Raw genomic sequence first — 21,946 nt, 5'->3', positions numbered from 1 at the left:
ATAATTATATGCCACTGGGGAATATCGAAATTATTTATGTAAGATGCTTGTGTTGCAAATGTATTAGAACTGTATGTCATGGGTACATCAAACTGGTTGTACAGATGTGTGTGTGTTGAAAAGGTATTTGTAAAATGCTTGTGTTTAAAATGTAACCACAGTGTGCTCTACTGGAAGAGAATAGAAATGTACATGCACTATTACAACTGTTTAAATATATATATATATATTTTAACAGTTGAAACTGGAATACAGGAAGTTAACTTTAGTCCAACAAACTTTAGAAAAATAACTGAAATTAAATTACTTTAAGGCTAGGCCATAAAAGATTATATCTTTCAGTTTTCAATGCAGCAAGAGACACAATGTCTTTACTAGGAAACTTTCTGCATTGTCTTTAGGGTGAACTAACTAGCCTTGAAAGCATGAAGGAATGCAATTGTTTTATGACTTACAGCATCTGCCACAGATCTGAGGAGAATCCCTTGTCTGTATATTTCTACAGGTAGATGCTAAATGCTACCAGCTGCCATCAATGGTTATTTTGCCTGGGAACTATGGTCAGATAACAAGAAGTGATGTCATTTGTCAAGTTATCACAGCCAGTAATATTTTAGATATTATTTTGAGAAGTCTCTTAGTGAGACAGAGCATTCTGCATTCTGTCCTGGACCTGAAAACAACAAGAAGGTCCATTCACCACATCTGCCTTGCTCCATTAGTAAGTTCTTTGCTTATAGTAATTCTCTTAGATTCAGTCAGGAATACAGAGAAGTTTAGTTTAGATATTTTATTTATTTATTTGAGATTGTCCTGCAATGTTGTTTTAAATATTTCCTGTGGTTTTGAACTCTGATGTCACTCTGAATATATATTTAGTATTGTCTTGTTCTTTTATTATTTATTATTAAATATATTTAAACATTTCATTGTGGCTGATCTATGTAGAGATATTTAAGTTTTGAGAGTGCTTGCATATTTATTTGGTAACACTGTGTGGGCTACTGCCAACAGCCTTGCTCTTGGTCAAACAACCATTTTTGTAATATTAATACTGCACAGTAAAATTGGACACCCTTTGTTAAAGGACTTAAAGTAGCTGATAATGGGTTCTGGTGGCAGTGGTAACTACCTTATAGTCTGGGCAGAAGGGGGCATAGCTAGTAAACCTGTGCTAGGCTTTCCCAGGTGTGTTTTTGTATTGTGTGTGTGTGTGTGTGTGTGTGTGTGTGTGTGTGTGTGTGTGTGTGTGTGTGTGTGTGTGTGTGTGTGTGTGTGTGTGTGTGTGTGTGTGCGTGCGTGCGTGCGTGCGTGTGTGTGTGGGGGTGTGTGTGCGCATGCGCACGCAAAACAAATCTCCAATAGTGTGTGTGTCAACTACATGGGCAGGGACATGAATCACTGGTTGGACAGAGAGAGAGTTTTGGAGGACTTGGCTTTAGACCCTGGCTAAGGACTCAACTGTATAACCACACTCCTCCGATTCTCCACCACGTAAACCACTTCAGAACACAAAAGTAACCGCTGGCTTACCATAAAGGGATAATCCTCCGAAAAATTGTGTATCAGTAGTATGTTACTAGTCCAACCTGTTACACCAAAGCAAATAACAGCAGCACCGCTCGTCAGGAACCAAACGAAATATACTTTAATGGAACGTAACAACCACAACACAGAAAACAAACAGGATTGAGCGCGCTTTCATCTCAATGTCAAGACTTCATCAGAATTCGGAGGATTATCCCTTTATGGTAAGCCAGCAGTTACTTTTTTGTGTTCTGAAGTGACTCAACTGTATAGCTGTGCCAGTGAGGAGTCTTATTAGGGATCTGAAGAAAGAGGGAGAAACCAGCCCCAGACTGAGGGAAATTGTACTTGATGCAGAGTGCTGCATCTGCTAATACTGTGTGTTCCTGTCATCCTCTTAGTGAATGTCTCCCACTGTTGCCAGTGGTGAGGATTGAGGCTCCTTGATAACTGGTTGGCAGTGGTGGGGAGTCACATTTGGTGGCAGTGGTGGGATATTGAAAGCTGATCTGGAAACTGAAGAAAATGAGAGACAGGGGAAACATGAAAAGGAGATGGTGACTCTTTGCCAGGGTATGGAGGTAATGGGGAAGGGAATAACTGAATCCCAGAAATTTCTTCCACAATTTACAGAGGGTGATAATTTTGATACTTTCATTAATTTGTTTGATAGGGTATGTAAATAGTATAATGTTGACCAAGGGCTCTATGTATGGTTCCTGGCCCCCTTACTTCATGGTAAACCTGTAACTGCTGTTTCTAAATTGTCTTACACTGATTGCTTAAATTACAACACAGTTGAATTGTTTTTATTAGAATGTTTTAAGTTAACACCTGAAGCTTACAGAAAAATGTTTTGTGAGCATAAGTGCAAGGCAGATGAAAGATTGTGTGATTATACTGATGAGTTAAGCACTTATTTTCATAGGTGGGTGAGTGGGTGTCTGGTCACCACTTTTGAAGGGCTGTCAGACTGTTTGGTGAGAGATCAAGCCCTTAGCACATTGCCTGAGGACATGAGAATCTGGTTGGCATATAGAGAATGCAACACAGTAGATGAGTTGGGGAAAAAGGGAGACTTATACCTAGCAAGCAGAGCATCATTGCACAGGAAAGGGATACCCAGTGCTGCACATGTGTATAAGGGAACCCATGGTGGGCAGCCTAAACTGCCTCAACAGAGTCCGCCAATAACAGGGGAAGCCACTAGTCCAGGCACATGGCCAGGATCAAGGGTTAAATGTTTTAAATGTAACCACTGAGGCCATGTAGCATATAAATGCCCACAGAGGCAATATGGGGAACAAAAGATAGGGGAGCCAGCAAGTGGGAATGACAGAATGCCAGTGGTGCATTATCTGGAGACAACAAGGGTACCAAACTACCACAAGAGGTTATATCCTATCTTAGTAGATGGAAAAAAGGCCACTGCTAAAAGAGACACACAGCCTCTGACCTAATCATTGTGAAGTCTGCAATGGTTAAAGAGGAGTACTACTTGCTCGGGCAGTCTCCTCCAGTCAGAGCTTTAGGTGGGACACCATTCCAAATACCTTTGGCTAGGGTTCACCTTGACTGGGAGGGTGGAAAAGGAAGCACGCAAGAAGGTGTATTTGAGGATATCCCTACAGATGTCCTGATATGGAAAGATTTTAATAATGCAGTATCTTGTGTGCATGCAGTGGTAGTCAGGCTTGGAGACAGGCATGTGGGTCTGGTAGCCTGGGGGACTCATAACAAACAAGCTGGTAAGGAACAAAAACAAAAAGTGACAACTGAAAAAACTAAGTCCAACAGTCCACAGTAGAACGGAGTATTTTTAAACGTAAGACAGTTTAATTAAAACTTGAAATGCTTTTCGTCACCGAAAATATGGTGACTTCCTCAGAAATACAAGCCAAGTTAGTGCAACACATTTAAATTGCAAAACACTACATGGCACATGACAAAATGAACCAATCAATTGGATACATCGTTTAAAGAGAAAGACATATTAATAGCAGTGTATCACATTAGTAAAGATCTTAAAAAATGTAGCACACTATCCAAGCTGCTACAAGTAGTCAAATGAGCTGCTTATTTTTTAAATAAAATATAAAAACACCACTATTTATTTATAAAAAATGTGTTAATGAGAATGCATAAATAAATAATCCTATTATGTTTAAAGACCAACTAACACAGTGCTTGAATATATTCAAACAAAAACATCACCTAGTTAAACTTTTCAATTTTAACAAACAAGAGATGTTGCAAGCCTCATTTAGACCGGGATATGACATAGGTACGAACGTAAGTACAAATTCAAAACCAAATACTGACCAACAGGGGAATTACAATGTTAGCTTTATTACAACATACAATAATGATAGCGCTAGACTTAGACTTATTATATATAAGAACTGGACCTTCATTAGTAGAGATAATTCTTTACTTGATAAGTTCGGGACCCTGCCTAAAATTGTATATAGACGGGGGTCCAACCTGAAAAATCTACTTGAACGTAGAGTCTCAAGTCAGGGTGGGAGACTTGTGGGCGTGTACACTTGCGAAGCATGTAGGATGTGTAAATACATCAAGACAGGTAACTCCTTCTCTATTGTTAGTAATAGGAAGTTTTACCTCAAGTATAAATCGAATTGAATCTAGGGCAGTGATATATGTTGCTATGTTCAACAACTGCCCGGCATTTTACGTAGGTAAAACGGAACGCAAAATTCCGGGAAAGAATCTATGAGCATATTTATGTCATAGATAAAAATAAATATGAGAATGCATTAGCTAGGCACTCTAATTCGTGTGGAAGTCATAGGTTTTGTTTCAAAGCTATTGACCAAGTGTTGCCTGATATTAGAGGAGGTCCCTCGGCATTGCTTTTAGAAGAGCGTGAGTTAGAATGACAATTGCATTTAAATGCTTTTTCATATCCCGGTCTAAATGAGGCTTGCAACATCTCGTTTGTTAAAATTGAAAAGTTTAACTAGGTGATGTTTTTGTTTGAATATATTCAAGCACTTTATAAGGTTAATGTTGTTTTTCCTATATTAGTTGGTCTTTAAACATAATAGGAGTATTTATTTATGCATTCTCATAAACACATTTTTTATAAATAAACAGTGGTCTTTTTATATTTTATTTTATAAATAAGCGCTCATTTGACTACTTGTAGCAGCTTGGATAGTGTGCTACATTTTTTAATATCTTTACTAATGTGATACACTGTTATTAATATGTCTTTCTCTTTAAACAATGTATCCAATTGATTGGTTCATTTTGTCATGTGCCATGTAGTGTTTTGTAATTTAAATGTGTTGCACTAACTTGGCTTGTATTTCTGAGGAAGTCACCATATTTTCGGTGACGAAAAGCGTTTCAAGTTTTAATTAAACTGTCTTACGTTTAAAAATACTCCGTTCTACTGTGGACTGTTGGACTTAGTTTTTTCAACCTGGGGGACTCAGACAGACTGTACACTTGAAGCCAGGACTGGTAAGGTGGCTACTTCAGGGAGGAAGCTGCCCTGTAGCAGTGAGATTGAAGGTGAGCCACAGCTGCTGGTGGGCAATGATGTTCCCTTGGACAGAGTGACTGCAAGGACAGAGATGAGTAGTAGTACCCAGGCTGACAGTGTAGCACCGCTGTCAGATGATACCAGACTTCCTGTGGAAGGGAAGCTGGGAAGGGTGACAAAGACAGAGTTGTGACAGGCTCAGCTCTAAGACCCTCCATTACAAGGCTTGAGTGAGGTAGCAAGGGAAGTGCCTGTTTCTCAAGGAAAAGGAGAATCTGTATACTGGGACAAAGGGTTACTTACAGAGAGTGTACCCCTAAAGAAGGGCTAGAGGGTGAGAGAATACAACAGTTGGTAGTGCCCAGAGCTTACTGTCTGGTACTTCTAGCCATAGCTCATGACATTTCTTTTGCAGGTCATATGGGCATAAAGCATATCAAGACACGTATTATTCAGAACCTTTACTAGCCTGGGATTTCCAGGGATGTAACAGGGTACTGCAGGACCTGTGAGCAGTGCCAAAAGGTAGGCAAGACAGGAGACAAGATCAAAGCTCCTTCGGTGCCTTTGCCTGTGATTCAGAAGCTGTTTTAGAGGGTAGCTATTGATATTGTGGGTCCTCTGAGTACCCCAAATTCCACAAGGAAGAAGCATATCCTAGTGGCAGTAGATTATGCAACCAGATACCCAGAGGTGGTAGCTGTGTCCTCCACTGAGGCAGAAAAGGTGGCAAATGCTTTGTTAAGACATTTTCAGCAAGGTAGGTTTCCCAAAAGAAATACTGACTGACAGTGGTGCCAATTTCATGTCAGACCTGCTGGCTTGTCTGTGGAAGCACTATGGGGTGAAGCACCTAAAGACCACCCCCTACCATCCCCAGACTAATGGCCTTGTGGTGAGGTTAAACTCTACACTAAAGACCATGCTATGTGCATTTGCAGACCAGTTTAAGAGGGAGTGGGATAAATATTTGCCCCATCTGTTGTTTGCTTACAGAGATATGCCCCAGGAATCCACAGGTTTTTCATCTTTTGAGTTGCTGTATCGGTATAGGGTGAGCAGACCTCTAGATTTGATTCATGATGAGTGGGAGAGTCAGTGTGAATCCCACAAGGAGTCTGTTGTGGCATATGTCCTAAACCTCAGGACAAGGCACAGGGAACTCATGGGCTTGGCCCAGGAGAACCTGGCAGAAGCCCAACAGCAGAACAAGGTCTGGTATGACAGGATTGCTCATGCTAGAGAGTATGCTGTGGGGCAGCAGGTTATGGCTCTCATTCCTGTCAGACACAATAAGCTGTAGGCAGCTTGGGAGGGACTCTTCAAAGTGGTAAGGAAGGTCAATGATGTTAACTACATGGTACAACTGCTAGGCAGGAGCCCAAACTGTACCATGTTAACATAATGAAACCTTACCATGATAGGGAGGCTCTTGTATTTGCAGGAAGAGTCTGAGAGGGTTCCCTGGCTACAGGAAGCCAGCCAGCAAAATCCCAAGTTACTATGGTGGAGACTAGGGTTGCAGGCATATGATATGACAGTGCAACACTGCAATGGGGTCAGCAATGCCAAGGCAGTTGGGATCTCAAGAAAGGTTATGGGGTAATATATTCCCAGATAGGCTCATCCTTCTCAATCAGCATTTTTCATGGGTCACTTGAAAAACTAGCTTGAGTCTTTGAAGGGGGGGGGGGGGGTGTGACTAAAGGAGGTACTGCCAGGCAAGCTAGCTGGAATTTTGTAAATAACTATATGTCATTGGTGAATAGCGAAATGATTTATGTAAGATGCTTGTAATACAAATGTATTAGAAATGTTTGTCATGTGTATATCAAACTGCTTGTACAGACGTGTGTGTGTGTGTGTGTGTGTGTGTGTGTGTGTGTGTGTGTGTGTGTGTGTGTGTGTGTGTGTGTGTGTGTGTGTGTGTATGTGTGTGTTGAAAAGATATTTGTAAAATGCTTGTGTTTAAAATGTAACCACTGTGTGCCCTACTGGAAGAGAACAGAAATGCACATGCATTATTGTAACTGTTTAAATGTATATCCTTTAACAGTTGGAATACAGGAGGGTACCTTCAGTTCAGCAAACTTCAGAAAAATAACTGAAATTAAATTACATTATAACATATATATATATATATATATATATATATATATATATATATATATATATATATACAGCACCGGACTGACTGTGGTCTTTGTGTGCTCTTGAGGAAAAATGCACTTGATGCAGATAGCTGCATCTGGAAATACTGTGTGTACCTGCCATCCTCTCAATGAACGTTCCCCCACTGTTGCCAGTGATGAGAATTGAGGCTCCTTGATTACTGGTTGGCATTGGTGGGGCATCACACCACCAATGTTCTGATGTCAGAGTATGAGGGAATCGGACAAAGCCAAAAAGGGGAAGGTAAAGCTCTGGTAGTCAGGACAAAGTTCTGACTTCCAACAGGCAGAAATCTCAGAAGTGATGACTGCAACAGTGAATATTACAAAGAACAGAAAGAATGTGGTTTCACAAAGAAAGGCAGACTGACACTACATAGACTGCATATAAAGGATATATTGCATGCTACACAACTTGTGTTACTTCAAATGAAACACAGCAACATCCTCACTGACAGTCTTTACTTTATTTATATTTATTCATATACTGTGTGCTAAACAGTATAGAGCATTAGTCCACCATTCCCAGGTTAGGTTGTGTAGAGATACACACACACACACACACACACACACACACACACACACACACACACACACACACACACACACACACACACACGAATGGCAGAAAATAAACAGCATTGAATAATTAACATGAAACAAGTAATATTAGATGCACTATTGATTTGTTGACTAATAGATAATAGTGAAGTTAAAAAAAGCTATCTGTAAAACAGTGGAGTCAGATAATTTACAACATGAGAGAGAGCTTTTTAATTCAATAAAAACACGGAGGAGGTTTCAGCCTCTATGTGAAATTTCCTTTAATGAGGCATTTACATTTAGCTGGCTTAAAGAGGGATGCTTTTAGTTTTTTCCTGAATTTGAGGAAGGATAAGGTGTTGTGTATTTGTTTGGGGATGGATTCCCAGATTCTGAGAACCATTACAGAGGAGTGTTCAGCTTGCTTAAGTCTGGGGTATGGGTCAACAAATTTGGGTCTGGAGGAGGAAGAGCAGCGGGATCTGAGGCTATATACAGGCTATTTTTCTGAGTCTACTGGCAAAGAAGGGAAAGGATCACATGCTGATGAGTTTAAAACTTATCTAGCCAAGTAGGAGGGAGATTATTTGGGGGACAGGAAGAAAGGTAGATTTTTCAAGGGTGTTACATTGGTGTTCTCTCCTCTAGGAAAATGTTAAAAATCTGCAGATTTTGTTGGAGATTGGTTAGAGCGGGGGTAGGTTCTTTTTTGAAGAAGGGGGCAATTGGGGAAGCACATATTCTAGATGGGAGAGGAGGACTATTTTGCCTGTAGCAGAAATACCTTTTGGCAATAAGAAGCATGATTTTTTTTCTGGCCCAGAATAGAAGTTTGTTCAATTTTAGTTTTGGTTGTAGTGCTGAAAGTTAAACGAGGGATCCAACTAGACTCCTAACATTGATGTTATCTAAGGTTTCTTTGTTACTGAAAGTGATGCATTGACTGGAGGAGGGTTTTTTTTTTTTGAGTTTTTAGGCCATTTGCAAACTACAGCAATCCACATAGGCACTGAATCTCTAGGGCCATTTATTTTGCTGTTAACCCCAAACATGTACCTATAGGTTGTAAGTAGTATATACCGTTGGTTTCCTAACGGTGCACCATGTTTCTACATGCAGTTCATGAAAAATGTTTGTCCACCCTTAAATGCAATATTTACTTAGCAGATATGCATTTACACACTGCAGATGCTCACACCAGGTCCTCCGCTTCCACTGCTACTGTAGCTAGTTGGCTGTTTGACCTGCTGATGCACACCTCCACTCTTATTGGATCTGTGAGGGTCGGCATATTTGTAGCCAGAGCAGTCATGACAGTGTGACGTCCTTCTATATCACCATTGCAGTATTTGTTATAGATGGGATGTCCTACCTAGGGCAGTCAGACATTCAGCCAGTATGAAAAAGCCTAAAAAAACTTGTATGCACTGTATGTCATATCTATGCTCACCGCACAGAACTGTCACAGGCCTGCATGGATCCATCTTTTTGCATGTCCTTTGAGGATTTGCAGGCATCAGCTCTGAACATCAAGTGCAAGTTGTTTATCTTGGAGGGTCCCAGAGGGATTCCACAGATATTGATCAGGGAGGACACTTCGGGTTCTCTTCTCAAATCTTGCTAAGGGTCAGAAACTCCGGTATTTGTTACGGCTGATGACCCTTCTAAGAAAAGATGAAAACTGAAGCATGTTTTGGTCCATCCTATGGATCCTCAAAGGGAATGGCAATAGTTTACTTAAGGTTTACTTTCTGACTTAATGGTCCTAAAGCCTCCTCAAGGGGTTTCAGTACCTACTCCTCCTTGGACCTCTACCCCTTCTAAATGGCTTAAGGAACCAGATTCCTTGGATGAGAATTCAGTGTTTGGTGAGGGGTCTTTGTCTTATTCTTCACAGATGCCTTCACCCTTGGCTTATGGTTCTGATGAAGAGGAGTCTGTTATCCTTGAGTTTCCTTTTGAGGAACTGTCCTTTGGGGACACAACTGCTTGGATGATGGAATTCTTTAAGTGGGATTCTTCTCAAGTGTCTGATATTCAGAGAAGATATTATGTCTTGCTTCAGGTGAATACTCTGAGACCATCAGCAGGTCGTCCTTTGTTGGCTGCCTTGTTAGATACTTTTATTACTGCTTCCAAGTCTCCTGAATCTCAGACTCCTGCCCCTAAGAAACCTAATAGGTTCTATAAGGTTCCTGAGGATTTTCTATTTTTAGTTAACTGTCCTTCTGCTGATCCTGCTGTGGTGTCAGTCTCTTTTGACAAACCTTCTAAACTTTTTGCCTTCTGATAAGGATACTAAAGCAATGGAGAAGACTGGCAAGAATGTTTACACTGCTTCTACTTTGGCTTTTATGGCTATTAATTACTAGACACACATGACCAAGTATGCTCTGGCCTTGATTGCTCACGCTTGTCAGGTTATCTCTGCCCTCCCTGATCCTGATGGCAAATCCTCTGCCTTATCTTTTTTAGATTCTGCTTCTCAGGTGGTTCGCCACTCTAAGTATAGCTATGATGTTGCTGATGCCTCTTCTACGGCTATGGCGTTTGGGTCCATCATGAGGCATTTATTCCTGGCTTTGTCTCCATTCTCTACCTGAGGACATTAAGTCCAAGTTGTTGGATGCTCCTTTGGATAATACACATCTTTTTTGGGATTGCTGTTCCTGATATGTTTAAGTCTCCATAAACATATGTTTGTCTCTCCTATTCCTATGTTCCAGAGGAATTATCCTGCTAAGTCTGCTTTTGTTCGCAGGCAACCCCCACCAGGCTTCTAAGGGCAAGAAGGGTGTGAGGTGCCCCCCCAGGTAAGGCTTCTTAGATTTCTGTGGCCCAGAAGCCTCATCTATCTGATAAGCCTGTTTCTCTTTGACAATTCACTCCCCCTTCTTTTAGACGAGATTCCTTTGCCCCTTCAGCTCTCCCTTTGTCTTCCAAATTGGCATCTCATCTCTTTGGACACTTAGGCACTTTCTATGATCCATCAGGGTTACTTCATGGTATGGAAATCTCACTCTCCATTTCAAAGATTCCTCAGCCTCCTCTAGAGCAACTTCCTCATTTCTCAGAGGTTTTAGGGTCCCTGTATAACCAAGGGTCCATTTAACCTGTTCCCCCCTTCCCAAGCGGGAAGAGGTTTTTATTCTAGGATCTTCCTGGTTCCTCAAAAGAAAGGGACTTGGAGACCTACTTTGGATCTTTCCCGGCTCAACACCTTTCTAGAGATCCCTTCTTTTCAGATGCTTACTCTTTAAATTCTGTTTCCTCTTTTATTACCCCATGCTTTTCTGGTGTCCCTGGATCTGAGAGATGGTTACCTTCATATCCATACTCAGCCTCTCTTCAGGAAGTTTTTACATTTCTCTGTGTTTTTCTCTCATTTTCAGTTCTCTGATTTACCTTTTGACCACTCTACTGCCCCAAGGGTATTCATAAAATGCCTAGCTCCTGTGACTGCCTTCTGCAGTCTCCAAGACATTCAGATTTTTCCTTATCTGGAAAACCTGTTGCTTCAAGCACCTTCTCCCAGTCAATTGTTGCAGGATTGGCAGTTCATCATTTCTCTTCTTCAAGGTCTGGGGTTTACTATCAATGTCCAAAAGTCTGTCCTGACTCCCTCTCAGGATCATGTGTATCTGAGATGCAGGATTCATATGGTGCCAATGTCAGCCTCTCTTCCGCCTCCAAAAGTATTGTCATTGACAGCCTTCTTTCAATTTCTTCTTCCTCTGACTGCCATCTCAGCCAGGAAGTTTCTTTGGGCCCTAGGATTCATGGCCTCTACTGTTCCAGTGCTTCCTCTTGCCAGACTGCATACATGAAAGTGTCAATGGTACCTCAAGTCAATTTGGTTGCAGTATCATCACCCTCTGAATTTCAGCTTACTTCTCCTTCCTTGTCTCAAGAAGAATTTGAGTGGTGGATTCAACAGTTCACTCTCAACCCAGGCCAGCCCTTTCAGCCTCTAGCCCCTTCTCACGAACTGTTCACCGATGCCTCAGACGAGGGGTGGGGGCTTCTCTTGGTAACCTGAAGGTTCAGGGTCTTTGGCCTCCCCATCCAAAGTCAGACCATACCAACATCAATGAGATGAGAGTTCTGATTCTGGCCCTTCAGACTTTTTACCCAATGTTTTCTTCAGACCCTTTAGGTCATACACAAACAACACTATGGTGATGTGGTATGTCAACAAGCAGGGGGCACAAAATCTTACCTCCTCTGCAGGATGGCACTTCAGGCTTGGGAAGTGGCTCTCAGTTATCAGTTAACTATTCAGGCAGTATAGATTCCTTCAGAGCACAATCCACTGGCAGACTCTCTGAAACACAGGCTCACGAATGGATGCTTGACAGAGACGTGTTTATGGGGATTCACTTTACATGCTCAACATTTTAAAACGTCAAAATTCATATGGCCGAGACCATATAATCGACATTTTAAAAGATCGAACCTGTAAAGTGGAGACCTCCATACAGCACGGAATGAGTAATTTTCCCTTTTCCTCGCTACAGTGCAATCTCAGAGTTGGTATATTTAAATAGCGGAGAGAGTGGGGGGTGCAGGGGGGCTTGCCCCCCTGCAGAAATATCCTATAGAATTTATTTGTGCTGTTTTTGTGTTTTCTTTACAGGTTCAATGTTTTAAAACATCGATTATATGGTCTCGTCCATATGAATTTCAACATTTTAAAACATTGAGCATGTAAAGTGAATCCGTTTCTGGATACTGTCCATTGGTGGGGTATTCCTCTGGTAGATCTTTTTGCCTCCTCACTGAACTGGCAAGTCCTCTCTTCTGTTCCAGAGTGCCATGCCATCTGGTGTGGAACACAGACACGCCTTCCTTTCCTTGGAAGGGGATGCTTCTTTATGCTTTCCCCTCCTCTTCCTCTACTTCTAACAGTCCTGCAGAAGATTCAGCTGGACTCCTCAAAAATCTTGCTAGTGTCTCCCTTTTGAGATAGCACTGGTTACCTCTCTTAATGCACCTGTCCAGTTGCAATCACCACAAGTTACTCACCAGGTGGAGCTTCTCACACAGGACAAGAGATCTCATCCATCCCCACGTGTCCACTCTGCAACTGACATTGTGGGTGGTAGAGTTTTGATCCCTTTCAGGCACGTCTTTTCTGATGATATGCTCAGGGTTTTATTGGAGGCAAGGAAACCCTCAGCCAGAAAATCTTATATATCCAAATGGAAAAGATTTTCGGTCAGATGCCATGCTCATAACCAGGACCCTTTTTCAGTGGGAGTCCCTCTGGTCCTCACTTATTTGTGTAAGTTGCTCCAGTCTGGTCTCATTTTGAGGTCAAATGAATTCTTAAAGGCGTCCTGCATATTAGGCCTCCTATTCCTCCTCCTCCTTAAGCCCTTAATTTTGTTTTGGAAAAATTGATTCAGGCTCCTTTGAGCTTGCAGATTCTGCTTCTTTGCAACATTGTACCTGGATGACTGTTTTGTTTCTGGCTCTTACTTCTGCTTGGAGGGTTTCTGAGCTCCAAGCCCTTATGGCCATTCCTCCTTTTTTGTTTTTTCACAGGGACAGGGTGTTCCTTTGTACTAATCCTTCTTTTATGCCCAGAGGTTTTCCTTCTCTTCAGTCTGCTAGTGAGAGGGTTCTGCATACTTTGGATTTGCACAGATAGTTCTGGTACTATTTGGATAAAACTAGAACTATTCATAAGTCTGATCAGCTTTTTGTTTCCTTTCCTCCCAAGTCTTTAGATTTGGCTGTTTCTAAGTAAACCATCTCCTCCCAAATATCTAAGGCTATTTCCTTTTGTTATTCTTTTCATGGCAAATCTCTGTCTACCTCTATTAGAGCTCATTCCACTAGGGCTGTTGCCACTTCTGGTGCCTTCTTCAAGGAGTTGGACACCAATTCCTCCCTTGAAGCTGATACTTGGCCTTCAGTGCATACGTTTACTAAGCATTATACGTTGGATATGGTTTCTAGGGTCAGAGCAGGTTTTGCTGAAACCATTTTATGTGGTTTTGTTGAGAGCTCTTCTCAGCCTTCCACCTCCCATTCTCTTACTTGAGCTTTTTTACTCTCCTTTCTATGATAAATACTACTACAGTGATGTAGAAGGACATAGTACAGCTGTGCAGTATTTGTTCCCTCTCTCCAACACCCCTCTTGTTTGTTCTGCATTTTTTTTTTCTTCTGGATGTCCATGGACTCCTTTGTCTGTTCTCTTCTGAGACAATTCAGTTCTAGGTAGTTGTGTCGATACATCCCTTTTAAGCCTTACATTTTGCACAGGAGCATAAATGTGATTTACGGCACATAGAAGATCTTTTTTTAGGCTTTTTCATACCAGCAGAGTGTCAGGCTGCCCTAAGCAGGACATCCCTTCTAAGATGAATACTGCAACAGTGAAGAGAAGGACATCTAAGATTTTACACAACACTGTACTTTCTTAATGACTTTAGCAATGTATTTTTCTCCCCTGTGGACAGATACCAACTATGTGCAGGCAAGGGTTTGTAGTGATTACTGCTAGACTGTAGCTGGGAGGCAGGAGCTTGTTATATTGGTCTGAATTTTGTTTGTGGATGTATGTACCTGATGGTGGCAACCCCACATTACAGTGTTATGTGGACCTGCTGGTCCACATACACTGGTACCCTGTACAAGGGGAACTGTAGTCCATAACATTTATATGAGCAACTCTTATTTACATATGTACATATGTACTGAGCATCACTTTGATCTGCTATCCTCAGTAAAATATTTCACTGCACTCTTCTGATCTATTCTGTGAATGGAATTAGTGCTACAAACAGCTTTTTCACCATGTACTGTTCCAACACAGTGCATACCATATCTATGTATATATCTATGACTCTCATAATAGCTTCTAGCCTAGATTTTCCTATACAGAAGATATGTAAGTCCTACAAAAGGCCAGTCTAGAAAAAAAAATTCAAAAGCACATTTCCAAACTCATAAATACTTCAGTACCAATTCATAGGTTCATAAACAAACTGGAATAAAGTAATGTATATTTAAACCATCAACATGACTGAAGTAATAGAAAACATTTTTTTCTTTTTCCTATACATTTTTTACTGCAGCACCTTTCATCCACCAAGCTTTCTCTTAGAAGCCAGATCCATTAATTCCCACATCCTAGGTATTCTATAGGGAGGGTAAGAGCTGGCAGGTGGAGGCTGTCACACAGACAGCCTTAGCAGTGATCAGTACCCTCAGCAACATCATGGCAATGAAGGCATATTGAATATGGTACTGACCCCTCCCCTGGGTGAGGGGTCAGGAATGGTGAGGAATAAGTGACCCATGTCACACCAAGGATCACACCAACAGCACTACTAGATAGGGGGCCAAGGGTACTAGCTGCTAGTACAAGGGTCTAGGGAACTACTAAATGGGCGGTGAATACCGCACAACATGGCTGGGCTAATATATGCTTTCGGGCAGATAGCCCAGTACCAACCTATGAACCTATGAACCTATGTCACTTCAGGAGCCACTATGCTCTCCTTGTGCGAGTGCATGTTCCATAACTCTCGTCATTTACCTCCAGAATTAGGGACAAAGCAAAAACATCCTATACTCATCGACACTGAGATGTGTGTGTAGCTCTTACCATATCTGCTACAGAAAACTCCCATCAACAAAGAAGGGGCATATTATGTACATCATAAGTGTCAGTATAGAGAATGCTCAGTACATTTCTCGATATGCTACTTCCATATGTAGATAAATATATCTGTTTCCTCAGCATACCAGAGGAGCACCCTCCATCCTAAAGTAATTATTATAAAATGTCAAACCTGGTGTTCACAGATAGTGATATGTCAATAGGAAGGGCTTCCATTCTATCAACTGCCTGGTAGTATGCAATATACAGGGGTTGATAACCCAATGTGCCTGCACACCACTGTGGCAGTAACCATGATTCCCACATCTAGCATCCAAGTCATTTGTATCATTACAGAAGGAAATTCCACAGGGCCACTTGCTGTGGATAAGTGCAGGAGTTGTGATAAGCAGACAAAATACAATGACAGTGTTTGCATATGTTTCATCCCATATGTTCTTACTGTGTTACAAGTGATGTAGGATACTCACTTGACAGCCAGCAGATGACAACCATAAGGAACCCACATCCAATAACTGAACAGTAGTATAACATCTCTCAGTGCAAACCATAAACTAAAATATGTGTTTGGCCTACTAAAGGCATGGTTCCTCTGCAGTATACCTCTGCCACAACTTGCAAGATCTGCATAACATGATTACTAGGAAGCATGCAGACCAAACATGCAGCCAGGGAGCCCAGTGACCTGCTACTGCCACCCCACCACAGCCAGCATAGTAACATTCTCCAGTGACAACAGTAAGGTTGAAAGACAGTAATTGGTAGCTGTGTCATGGTGTTGTTACGAGTGGCTGTAATACCATCATTGCTGAACACAATAGTACTAAGTGGAATAATTTTACTTAAAATGCTCTGTGTGTCTGTGAACCCCCACTTGTAACAACTTCACCATTTACAACTACAGTGGCTTGGAAATAACAAATTATTACTTTTCCCTCTTTGAGAAGGGGTTTACTTTCATACCAACAGCCAAGTACAATTTAGTTGACACTCTTGTAGAATTTAAATTATATGTTAGGAATCTGAATTTTGATGTGCAATTTGAAAACACTGTAGTTGAACACACTATAGCAACAAGATACTAAAAAAAAAGAAGTTATGTACTCACCATAACGTTACATCTGAGTAGTTGTACTTCATTTGTCTTCAACCTGTGGGTTTCAGATCCACATTGGATCCAACACGGCTGCATTTTCCAGCTATGGATCCAAGCTCCAGACTCTTCCCCTTACCCATAATGCCCCCCATGTCTCCCTTCTCCCTTCTCCCTTCAGATTAAGTTTGCTGTCTAAAAGGTATCATCTACCTGACCCAACATTACCTTATCATAACAAGGATCTCCATTACACACCTTGACCTGGACAGAGTCAAGGGCCAGACACTTTATACAAGGTAGAAACACAGCCTGCATCCATGATAAGGTCAGAGGGAAGTGAAGGGAGAAGGCTGAAGACAAATGAAGTACAACTACTCAGATGGGACATTATGGTGAGTACATAACTTCTTTATCTGAAGTAGTTTACTTCATTTGATCTTCGACCTGTGGGACAGAGTCCCCAGCTACCATAAGATCCCGGGTGGCCCTCATGGAAGGATATTCCAGAGCACCGCAGAACCAAAAGATCCTCCATTCCGAGACACAATATCCAACTTGTAATGAGAAATGAAGGTATGAGATGAGGACCAAGTAGCTGCCGAGCAGATATCATCCAGAGACACCCTAGACCAGAAGGTAGCTGACGTAGCCATAGGTTCAGAGTGAAAACCTCACTGCATTTCACCTTGGAAGGAGATGCAAAGAGATCGCAGCAAGGCTGACCCCACTTTCGAAAGATCTGTTCTGCTACTGAAGGATTCAGAGACCACTCGTAAGGTATCAGAATCGATCTGCAGAGCCTGTCCGCTAGAATGTTGGACAGTCCCAGAATGTGCTTTGCTACTAGAAAGCGGCTGGTGGAGATCACCCATTCCCACACTTTCATGGCTTCTCCACAGAGGGGATAAGATCTGGTTCCCCCTTGTTTGTTGATGTACCAGACTACTGACATGTTTTCTGTCTGAATGGCAATCGTTCCTAGAGGAAGATGGGCATGAAGTGCCTGCAACACCAAAAGAACCACCCTCATCTCTAGAACGGTGATATGCAACTCGGTCTCGGAGGGGGGCCACATACCTTGGACCATCCTTCCAGAGCAGTACCCTAGCTGGGAAGCGTCTGTGGTCACAGTGGTTTTGGGAAAAACAGGGTGAAAGGAACAACCTTTGAGGATATCCAGAGATTGAATCCACCACTGAAGGGAGTCCCTACATGCCCTTGAGATTCTCACTGGAAAGGTGAGAGGAAGGTCTAACACGGACTACTGGACCACAAGTGTCCATTAAAGAACTGTCATATGCAGGTGAGCCAATGGCAGGAGACTGATTGTGGCCACCATGGAACCTAATGCCCTGAGCACTGCTGCAGCTGTGAGGACTTGGGCATGAAGAATTTGTAAGACATGTGTTCTTAAACTGCGTATCCTGTCCGGGGTGAGAAAAACTCTCATTTGAAGAGTGTCCAAACATGCCCCAATAAAGTCCAGAATCTGAACTGGCTCTAGAGAAGATTTGTTCAGGTTTTTGGTAATCCCCAGATTGTTTGCTAACTGGATGAAGTAATCTCTGGCCTGACATAGTAGATGCTCTGAGGGGGCAGCAAAGAGCCAATCGTCCAAGTACAGGAAGACATGAATATCCTGGAGCCTTAGGTGAGCCGCTACAGCCACCATCACTTTGGTAAACAGCTGAGGGCTGTGGTGAGACCAAAGGGGAGGGCTCTGAACTGGTAGTGATTAGCTCCCAGCCAGATGCGAAGAAACCTCCGGGAGCGTCTGTCTATTTTGATGTGGTAGTGCACATCCTGGAGATTGATCAAGAACATCCAGTTTGTGGCCTGTAGAAAGAGCAGGATCGATTGAAGCATGACCATTCAGAATATTGTCTTGGTTGCTGACAAGTTCAATGTGGACAGATAGCAAAACAAAACAAACAGGGTTTTACCTCTCAGATAAAGCAGGTGTCACTTAAGAAATCCAAATTAAAACACAAATAGTGACACCAGCACCACGATGCTCAAAACAAACTCCATTTATTAGCAGCACTGCTAATAAATGGAGTTTTTATTGAGCATCGTGGTGCTGGTGTCACTATTTGTGTTTCAGTGTGGACAGATCCAAGATGGGTCTGAGGTCCCCCGTTTTCTTTGGCACTAAAAAGAACCTGGAGTAAACATCAGATCCAGACTGGCCTGGGGGGACCAGTTGGATGACTCAATTATTCATCAGCTGTCCTATTTCTAGCACAGCCTCCTCCCATTGCGGGGGTCAAACATCTGGGAGGAGTTTGTTCGGATGGGGATGTTCCTTGAATGGAATGAAATATCCTCAAAATATGATTCGCAACACTCAGCAATCTTTTGTAATGGACTCCCATGCCTTCGGATGTAACGACCCCCGACTGCCTCCAGAGATGAGCAGCTGGGCAACCCCTCAGGGCTGCTTCCCGGGTTCCTTTGAAAAGGGTTCTCGGAACCCGAAATTCCTAGGACCCCCTCTGCCTCTCAGGTGGCGTCTGTACTGGCCCCCTCTGTCTCTGGGGGACGGAGAATCCTGAGCATCCCGGGAAAATGCCTGAGACTTCTGGAACCACATCTTCTTCATTCCTCACTGATTCCTGGAAAAGGATCTTTGAGGAGAGGAGAAGCAGATCCCGAAGGCAGACAGTGTCTTCCCGTCCTTCTTGCTCTGGAAAAAAGCCTCTTTCAATGACTTCCCGAAGAGGGAAGAACCATCACTGGTGAAAGACGCCTTGAAGGGCTCTGAAAATTGACACAACTGGAGCCAGGCATGATGCCTGATAGCAACACCTGTCCCAGCAGACCTTGTGGCTCCCTCCATAGCATGAGAGAGCAGTCGCATGGACGTGTTGGCAACCACTTTTAGAGTGGCCATTCCAGTGGAGAAGATCTTCTTGTCCTCCACCGACATGGACTCTTGGGTACACACCATGATTTCCTTCACTAGGTCTCTCTAGAGTCTAATGACATGTACCATATAGTTCAGCGCCCTCACCGAGAAGGTCGCTGAAGCATATACCAGCTTCCCAAAATGGTCCATCACTCTAGATTCTTGATCAGGGGGATGCATCATGGAGCTCTCTTGAGTGAGCTTCTACTTGGTGGCAGCCACCACCATCATCGCATCTACCAGGGATCCCTTGATCCAATGCATCCTGACGGGGGACTCAGCACTTTGTTGGGGCGCTTAGGAATGGGCTCTATGGTGTCTGGCTCCTTCCATGCCCTAGATGTTATTAAATCCATAAGTGGATCAGCAGGAGGAGACACCCTAGAGGTAGGTGGGCCCAAGCCGAATGCCTCTACGAACACGGACTTGTGCAAGGTTGGTTTGGGGGCTGACCACCCCCCCCCCCCGGCGAAGCAGCTGCATGATGTCTCCAAAGGAGACATCCTTGGGAGTGACCTTGGGGAGCCTTCCCCTTCATCCAAGTCCGTATCTTCCATGAGGGACTCTGGTGGAGAGTCCAAATGCCTCCTCTTACACTTACATTTGTGGAGTGCCTCCTCAGGGAAACTCTCTGTGGAGGACTCACAAACCTCTTGATGTTCCACTGGAACTTCCTGGGGTATTGCGACCCTGGGCTGTCCCTGAGATGGCAAGATGGTCGGAACCACACTCAGGAACAGGGGGATCTGGGCGGAGTCCAAGGGTGAAATGGTCAGAGGCCTCGACACTGAGAGAACCTTCTCCACCATATCGAATGCAGAGGGAAAGTGAACCTCTTGGGACGTACTGGCGGGGCCCATCCCTCTCTGATCTGATAGGGGAGTCGGAGCTCAACCACCAGGAACTGAGATGCCGAGAGGGATGCTCCGCACCGAAGCGCTCAGAGGAGACAGCACCCCCCTCGGATCCGACCCTAAGGCTACTGCTCCGAGAGCCCGGATCTAATCCTGTTGGATCCGACAAGCTCAAGACAATGGCCAGAGTCGAGGAACATGGTACCGTCGGCGCCAACACCTCGACCCTGAGAGTCCATGGATCCAAGAACTTCGAAACCACCAGTCGGATCGGAGAAAGAGTTATTGGTCGAAACAAAGGTTGCAAGGAGCACTCTCCTGAGGGAGAGGATGCCAGCAAGACCCTCCCGTCTAGATCTGAGTGCAGATGAATCTTCACATCATCTTGTCCATCTCTGCTTTGCTTAAACTTCGGATGTAGCAGGAGGACATCACCGAAAGTGGATGGCAGAGCCGGTGAGGAGAAGAACTTACTGGGTACCAACTATGAGTCTCCTCGGGCTCAGGGGAGAACCTGGGGGAGCGAAGGCAAGGAGACCCAGGCCTAGTCGCTGGTCTTATTTTCAGTGGCGGAACCACCTCCGATGAGTGATCGGAGGACCGCTTGCGGGAACGGTCCTTCTTGGCCTTGGCCCCTTCCCTGGAGCTCTTGGAGGAAGTTGAGTCACAGAGGTCGGGGAAGAGGAAGTAGAAGCAGCAGCTGCTGCCATCCCTGCTGGAGAGGAAGGGACAGTAGTCCCTGAAGAGGGGAGTAATCCCTTCAAAACTAGTTTGTCTCACCTGTCCTTAACTGCTCTGAAACCAGCACAAATAGGACAGGGGGACTTGAGGTGATCTGCACCAAGGCAAACCACGCACAATGTGGCCATCTGCCGGGGACAGCTTATGGCCACACTGTGCATTTTCTAAATCCTACCTTAGGGGCTTCAGCCATACAGCCATTCCCACACAGGCCCAAAAGGCACATACACACACATACACACACACACACACACACACACACACACACACACACACACACACACACACACACACACACACACGTGTGTGTGCGCGTGTACTCTCTGATAGAAAAGAAGGAGAGGAAAGAAAGTTTTTTTTTTTTTTTTTTATCCAACACAGTCGCAAGTGAGATAAAGGATGTCAGAAAGAAAGTAGATGAAGTCAGAGAGAGAAAATCCAGAGAAAAGTTCACTTATGTGACCCACTAACTGGAGCTCAGAAACCACGCTTGTTCATAGGTTGGTACTAGGCTATTGGCCCTAGGGCCTACATAAGCCTAGCCATAACAATTCCCTGGCTATTTCTTCCCACAGTATTTACTTCCCTGGACCCTTGTCTAGCAGGGTGACTGATGTGATCCCCGGGGTGAATTTCCTATCTCCCATCCAATCATCGAGGTTCCTTTTGAAGAGGGCCAAAGAGGCGCTCTGCTTGACATGTATGGGCAGTCTATTCCAGATTCTGGGGAGTCTCTGAGTTAGGAACCTATCCCTCCAGCATGTTTTGCTCATTGTGATGACAAGGTTTAGATCCCTGGAGCAGGTGTCTCTGAGGGATTGGGATTTCTTTAAGTATAGCATGTCCAACAGCTCTGGGTTTGACATGGCCTTGTATGTTAAGCAGAGATCGCCTCTGAGTAGACGATATGCAAGAGAGTACAGGTGGCGTTTTTTTAGATGGTCAACATAGGGCATCTG

The 21,946-nt window shown here is 43.5% G+C and overlaps 1 protein-coding gene across 1 annotated transcript in view; it reads right to left on the bottom strand.

The window, feature by feature from the left end:
- The window catches only part of ANKMY1 (ankyrin repeat and MYND domain containing 1), a 1,970,922-nt gene that overhangs the window by 1,405,083 nt on the left and 543,893 nt on the right, over positions 1 to 21,946 (bottom strand). The window lies entirely within an intron of this gene.

Source organism: Protopterus annectens, chromosome 4.part1 (assembly GCF_019279795.1).
Source record: "Protopterus annectens isolate FY-2018-M chromosome 4.part1, PAN1.0, whole genome shotgun sequence".
In the NCBI taxonomy this organism is placed as follows: domain Eukaryota; kingdom Metazoa; phylum Chordata; order Ceratodontiformes; family Protopteridae; genus Protopterus; species Protopterus annectens.
The sequence above is the reverse complement of the archived record's forward strand: the minus strand, read 5'-3'. Positions and strand labels throughout refer to the sequence as shown.